Source organism: Carassius auratus, chromosome 17 (genome assembly GCF_003368295.1).
Source record: "Carassius auratus strain Wakin chromosome 17, ASM336829v1, whole genome shotgun sequence".
Classification (NCBI taxonomy): domain Eukaryota; kingdom Metazoa; phylum Chordata; class Actinopteri; order Cypriniformes; family Cyprinidae; genus Carassius; species Carassius auratus.
This window is the reverse complement of record NC_039259.1, coordinates 22477277-22484764: the sequence shown is the minus strand read 5'-3', so window position 1 is coordinate 22484764 and position 7488 is coordinate 22477277.

The following is a 7488-nucleotide window of genomic DNA, read 5'->3' as shown; positions in this document are numbered from 1 at the left end:
GTCTCGTCAGCATTGATAGTTTTAAACATTTCACTGGACTCACCATTGGACAGCCTCCATTTCAACAGTAATTGGATGGTTTGCTGTAGGATTATGCGCAAAATTGATGGGCAAGTAAACCACATTAATTGACCACGGACTCATTATCGATGTAGGCTGACTAACTAGTGTTTTGACATTTGTCCTAATCCGAGTTTGGAAAACTTAGTTCAAATTAGGAGTTCAAGTATCTTCTTTCCTTCCTTATTCGAGTGGAGCAATGCCTGCCCAATTTTTTTAGTGGGCTTTGTATTTTATTCCATTTGTTTTCCCCATAGATACTATTAAAAATAAATAATTTAATAAGCCCTAAATCAAACCCACCAACTATGAAGTGGATCACAAATTTACAACATTTGATTTGAAGCAATAAAAAAAGGTCAGATAAAAAGACAAAGGTACAAGACTCTGTAGCGAAAGAACATTGTAAATTACATGGAGAAATATAAAACTCTTGATTTACAGAAGTTATATATGTAGAAACAATATATTGTATGTTTGTTGCAAATTATACATATTATGCATGCAAATATTTAAGTAATTTGAGAGTTTAGGGAAGCTGGCGTCATTCACAAGTGCTTCATTGGCACTAAAGAGTTTATTTTGTGCAATTTATACATCGTGATCCTCAGATTGGTGGATATTAACAGAGTCATCGGTAATGTAGTTTTTCACTAGGAACTCCACTCTTAAATGTGGTTATTTAGAAAAGTAGGTTGAGATAATGCAAGTTGACAGCTTCAACAAAACCATATAGCATTGATTAACAACCTCGTAGCTCACAGTAGGTGTGTCTTTAAATCAGTTCTTCCAAATCAATTTGCATATGAAGAAAATGAATGACATTTTTACTTCTAAAATTTGACTGTTGCACTCTATTCTTCGCCTCCTTTTTCCTTCCTTCCTTATGAGAGAAACAGCTTGCTTTTCAATAAAAATGGTCAAAACCAACAGGTAGACAGACTTATCCAATATTGCTGCTTAATCAACAATTACGTATGTGTTTCAGCAAATGCTAAGATGATTAGGAAAGCTTAATTTGCATTTAAGAATGAGAAAGACAAAGAACAAGAAATAGAAACCTGGAGAGAAATATACAATTACGTGGCAGCTCAGTTTGATTTAACGTCACTTTTCACATACTGAAAAACCTATTGTGCGCTATATAGATCTTTTTCAAATATGATTTAATGTCAACGTGTCTAAATTGTGAATGCCCACTGTACCCCTCTGCTGGTTCCAGGATTTATAATTGCAAAAAGAATAAAGGAGCTCAGGGGTTGTTAACTTCTGTAGTTAGCAAAGTATATGGGATCAGGGCCAATTCCCTACCAATTTCACTTAGAGCACTTCAAAGTGAATACTGTTCACTGGCTTTCTGCAAACTCCAAAGAGAGTTTTAAAGGAAAATTTCACACAAAAATAATATTTTGCTGAAAATGTACTCATTCTTAGATCATCCAAGATATAGATGAATTTGTTTCTTCATCTGAACAGATTTGGAGAAAATTAGCATTACATAATTTGCTCACCAATGGATCCTGTGCAGTGAATGGGTGCCATCAGAATGAGAGTCCAAACAGCTGATAAAAGTATCACAATAATAATATTTATATTTTTAATATGCCCTGTTCTTATTTGTACTGTTCTCTAGATGTTCTTATTTTGGGGGGTAATTTACCTGAAGGCTTCATCTTGTGCGCCCCTCTCTCAGCAGGAGGACTGGGCCTGTAGTATTTGAAAAGCCCTGTCTGACCCACATGTTAACGCTGCCTGTCTAGCTTAAGTAAACTCAAGTGTACACAGGGTAAAATGACAAGTCTCATGACAGGTTAGTAATCCCCTTTCAAACAACACTGAAATAACCACAATGGCCTGAAATGACTAAAAATACAAGACGACATTTATGTGACTCATAAGTTCTGCATCAAAACCTACTGAGCTGGCTTCCTCTGTAAGTTAGGCCTCCTAGAGAGCATCATATTCATTTTTTTTTTACAGATAAAGCAATGCCAGAATGCATTTGGTTCGTCAAAATATTGTTCCATCTAATTAAAGATTTCACTTAAAAATTTAAATTGAATGTAATTGATTAAAATGCACCACAATTCAAAAGTTTGATGTGAATAAGATGTTTTTTTTTTTTTAGAAGAAATAAACGTATATACTTTTTTTTTCATTCAGCATCATGTGACAATGCAGACTCGAGTAATAATGCTGAAAGCTCAGCTTTGTATCACAGGAATAAATGACATTTTCAAAATATACTAAAATAGAAAACAGTTTTAAAAATTGTGATTAAATAAATTCAGCCTTGATGAGCATTTGATGCTTCTTATAGAAAAAAAAAGTCTTCTGTCTTTATACAGTATTCTGGGAAAACTGTACACTGCAAAAAAATTAAATAAAAATGGTAAAAAAAGCAGTAGCTGTGGTTCACACAAAAGTGATATGATAACACACACACACACCATGAACACACACCCAGAGCAAGTGGGCAGCCATTTATGCTGCGACGCCCGGGGAGCAGTTGGGGGTTCAGTGCCTTGATCAAGGGTACTTAAGTCGTGGTATTGCCGGCCCGAGACTCAAACCCACAACCCTTGGGTTAGGAGTCAAACTCTCTAACCACTAGGCCACGAGTTTAAACACTAAACATGCTGAGTATGCTGAGTACTAAGATTAAGACCCCCCTCCCCTCCTCTCATAATTTTTTTAATACACACTCAAAAAGGAAAACACAGTGGCAGGTGTCGATTTAAAAGGATTCACATTCCTACCTTATTTGTAAATTAAATGCATCTCCAATCCATCATTTATCATTTCAGGTTCAGCCATAGTTATTATAATGCTAGAAAACAGTTGCTTTTCAAAGTAAAAAAAGAAAGAAAAAAAAAAGGTTAAAATAATGTTTACACATAGTTATGTTATGATACATAACATTTGGAAGGTGGGGAGAAGGGGGATTCCCCGCTCTATTCAGTCTCTGGATAGATTGAATTATTATTCTTTATTATTATTATTATTATTATTATTATTATTATTATTATTATTAATATTATTATTATTAGACTATTTATTTATTCATTTATTCAGTGAATAGGAGTTAAAACTGCCACCCAGGTGACACTCCAATAATAGACCATGCAAAATAACAAAAAATAAAATAAAAATATATATTTTTTAAAATGTTGCCAAGTAATGTTGCAAACAACAATAAAATGCAGAACAAGCATCAGCACTGGCAACCCAATGATGCACCGTAACACCAGTACTCGTCAACAGGCTGTCTTGATGACACGTTGGCTCCTCAGCGGAAAACTGAATGTGCAACTGCACACACTCTCCTTACATACCCGCGCTGCAGGGAGTGCAATGCAAATCTTGCACGCCAACATTCATTGGCTTTTTTTTTTAAAATTCATGTTCACAATAACGTCTTCAACAATGTCTATGATCAGATATGTTTTCAATGGACTTTCAATGGATGTTATTGCTTGAGAAAGCTTGAAAATAAATTATGTTTTTTTTTTTTTTTTCATGATTTAGTCAAGTTAGTTTTGAATCAAACACAATTTAATTTTCAGCAATCGAGATCTTGTAACGACAGCTACTGTAGCACATTTTTCCACTCTGACAGCAAGAATGTAACGCATGTAACAGGAATTCTGGGAATGTACATTTATGGGTAATTCACTGTGAATTATACATTCTTTTTCCACTTCTAAAAATGGTATACTACTGTAAAATTACATGTAACATCCAATACAGTTTTTCAGCATATATAGTAGGGGAACTTACTTACCGTTTGTAACAACAATGAGTTTTACATAGTAATTAACTCAAATGATATATAGGGAATTTGAATAATTAATCAAGAATTTGATTAATATATATCTCAGATGACAGTTACATTTAATTTTATTGATTATGAAAAATAGCTCAATTGCCAATACCAATACTAATCACAGGGCACTGTAATTTACTCATTAATATGTCAATATTACATTCTTCATATCAATTATTGTGATATCTCTTACTATAAATTACTGCAGATCAAACCGTGGTATGTCCTGCACACCACTGTAGACTTATCAATTTTCAATAAAGTTATCACGCCTTATAATTCAAGGAAAAGTATTCTCTGGCCATGAAAATATTATCCTATCCTTATGATAAATTTAGTTTCTAAATTTAGAGCTTGTAGCTAAAGATCAGACACATCTCAGTGACTCGTAATGTGAGTGGGGTGGAGTCCAAAGCCAATCATTTTATATATGAGTTTTAATAATTCAACTAGTAATACATCAAACTACAAATCACACAGAGTAAAATATGCGTACGAAAATACAGACAATAAACATTTAAGAGACATAACGGAATCCAAATAAAAGAGAGAGAGAGAGAGAGAGAGAGAGAGAGAGAGAGAGAACGAGAGAGAGAGAGAGAGAGAGAAGTGTAGAAAGCGAGAGAGATCACAGAATGAGCTCAGGTATGAAAATCATAGTCAGTAACTTTTAGAAGCCAACAACAAATCAGATCATAACAACACTTTAAACCAGCATTTAAATCTCCATAGAGAAAGTGATACTTGCAGAAGTGTCCCATGTGAGTGTGGCGTGAGATCGGCGTCGAGCTTGTGAGCCTTGCGCGTTGAAACAGCCATGTGCCATGAAACGGAGGCCATGTGACGCGCGTGCACGCTGCGCTTGGCGTGAGCGTGGAGCACGTGGTCCTTTGTTCTGTCCTCGCGCGGTATTTGAAAGGTTCAACAAACATTGTTCCAGAATTCGTCTTCCTTGCGTGGAGAGGCGAATAGTTTAATAAACTTTGTAAAGAAAAGAAAAGAAAACGAACGAAACGAAAGCTTCCAAAGGAGCCATTAAAATGGCTTTTTCTCTCAGCCCCTGTGCTGAGGGGGTTCGCGCTGTGAGCGCGGCCTATGGCCGCGCGGAAACAACGTTGGAGAGCAGCGTATCCGAGAACGGGGAAGAGGAAGAAGCAAAAAGAGAGAGGTGGACCTTGTTTGGTCAATTCTTATAGCTTGAAATAGTTCACGCCCATTTTCGAGGGAGCATCCAATGAATGTCCGCGATCTGAAGCGGAGGGAAAGTTCCTTTGTCTCGGTTGAGACAAACCCCTGATGATTTAGGGCCTGTCCGATTTCATCAGGAATATTAAAGCAAGTTCATTATTCCAGATTAAATACATTTTTCATTACTTTGCTCTAGATAAATGGGTCTGTCAAAGCATGACGATTAGAACAAGACTAGACATAATATATATATGACCAAAGATCTAATTTTTAGATCGAATTACACATTTAAAGATTTGTTTAACACATGATAACACTGCAGATGTTGGGAAACATCTAAATGTACCAAAAGGGAATACGTAATACATTTATAAAACATGAAAACAGAAAGTTAATGAATACATTCCATAGAATGCATTGTTCAAAAGAAGCCAGTGACTTGGCTTCTCTCCTGTCCTGTGTGGTCGTAAACTTTACGACCTGCAAAAGTGGGGGTTGCAGAAGCATGGCTCTCTTTGAGGAAGTTAAAGTGAGGAAAGACATTTCCTAAAGTATAAGCTTGCAACTTATACTCTTCACATAACAAGGATTAACCATTTTATGCAATCCATAAACATAATTAAAATACATATTAATAATAAAATGAAAGTAAGGAACTTATACGAAAAGTTCCTTTGTCTCCAGTGTTGGAAGAATTTGGGTTGGGGGTTTTAGTTTCTTCTTTGAAGCTCGCATGGGCATCGTAAATAGTTTAAGTCCAGCCAGGCTGGCATTTAGTACCAACAGTCTGAATTTATAAAACAGAATTTAACCCATGAATCGCTGACCTGCATATCTGTTACATCTCCCCCTTTCGTCAGATGAAGTCCCTGTGTGGACATCATCGGACGGCAATCATCCCGGATGGGCAGATGACAGGTGAATCGTGATGGTCATGCAGCAGGTGGGTCATGATGACAGGTGGTTCCTGAAGCTGAGGATTCAGCTTGGTGAGGTTCGGTATTGTCTTTGACTTTGCATCCCTTTTCCGGGGATTCCATCGGAGACCTCCAGCCACAGTTGTCGTGAGTTTGGCTGTAGAGGTTTGCATCTCGTTGAGTATCCTGTATAGGATGAAGGTCACGCCAAGAGTAAGGGCGGGACCAATGACGGTGGAGATGCACCGTGCAGTGTCGGCAGCAGTCCAGGCTAGGACCGCAGATGACTGGTTCAGAATGGGCTGTCGAGACAGTGCTTGGAGGGCTGTATCGACAGGAGTAATGTCAATGTGTTGGGTGGTACCTTTCAGTACTTGGTCCAGCAGGTTGGCACGGGTGGCGGTGTCATGCTGGTCGTAGGTCAGCATAGCTGAGCGCACAGGAGTGTTGACGAGCCATCTGTTACCCACAATCTCTGCTTGCGTTTCTGTGACTTGTGTACGAGGCTTGGCTTCGGCAGGGCAGCGCGTATCGCTGACCCAGGGTTGCAGCTCGCAGATTCCTTCAGAGTTGTGTCTGAGGAAGGGTTTGCTAAGGCAGAGATAATGAATGTCTTTGGTTAAAGTACACATGTGCATGTTTGGGGCCAGGTACAGCTGTGTGTTGCTGTCGTGGTAGGCCACCACATTTGGAATGTGTGTTTTGGTGTGGGTGTTGCTCTTCCACATCCTGACACTGACAATGTCTTTAGGTCTGTAGACTTGGCTTGACTCGCTGATGAGTTGGTTCAGGGGCACGTTCACTTCTCTCTGTTTGGGGTTTACGTGCCGTAGGAAGGCGCTATCCAGAGAGTTGGCCAGGTGCATTCGTAGCAGGTCAGCTGGCATGGTGATGGTGTAAGACAGCACAGTTAACACAAGGCTTAAGGGTATCATGTATGGTGGGGTTTTACTCGTGGTTAGGCTGTCTTTGGAGGAGCTAACCTCCCACAGCATGGCTGTTGTTAATGCTGTTAACAGCTGAGTCTGGGTAAAGTCCTTCTGGAAGGCAGTAAACAGTGGTTTCAAGGAGTTTACAGTCTGGTTCGCTGCATTGACCCTGGACATAACAATGTTAAACATTCTGGCGGCAGCAGCGGCTCTAAGCAAAGCTCCCGGGAACTGTTTGGAGCGGTGGTGGTGTCCACCTAACTCCATTTGTGTAACCGTCACTTTCTCATGTTGGCTGAACAGGTGTTTGACATCGGCCTCAGTGTGAGTGAGGGAGTCCTCTCTCCATCGGAACCTTGTACAGCTGTATTCGGTTACAGTGCTGGGGTAGTGTGCCCTGTCATCGGTAGTCAGGAGTCTCAGCGGTTTTCTCGGTGGCAGCTGTCCTCTCTTTGGCTGACAGCACGGCACGGCAAACCACAGCAGCATCCTGGTACAGATAATAGGGAGAGAGAGAGAGAAAGGGGAGAAAGAAACAAACAAGGCCTGTCTTTGGTTGGACAGGAAC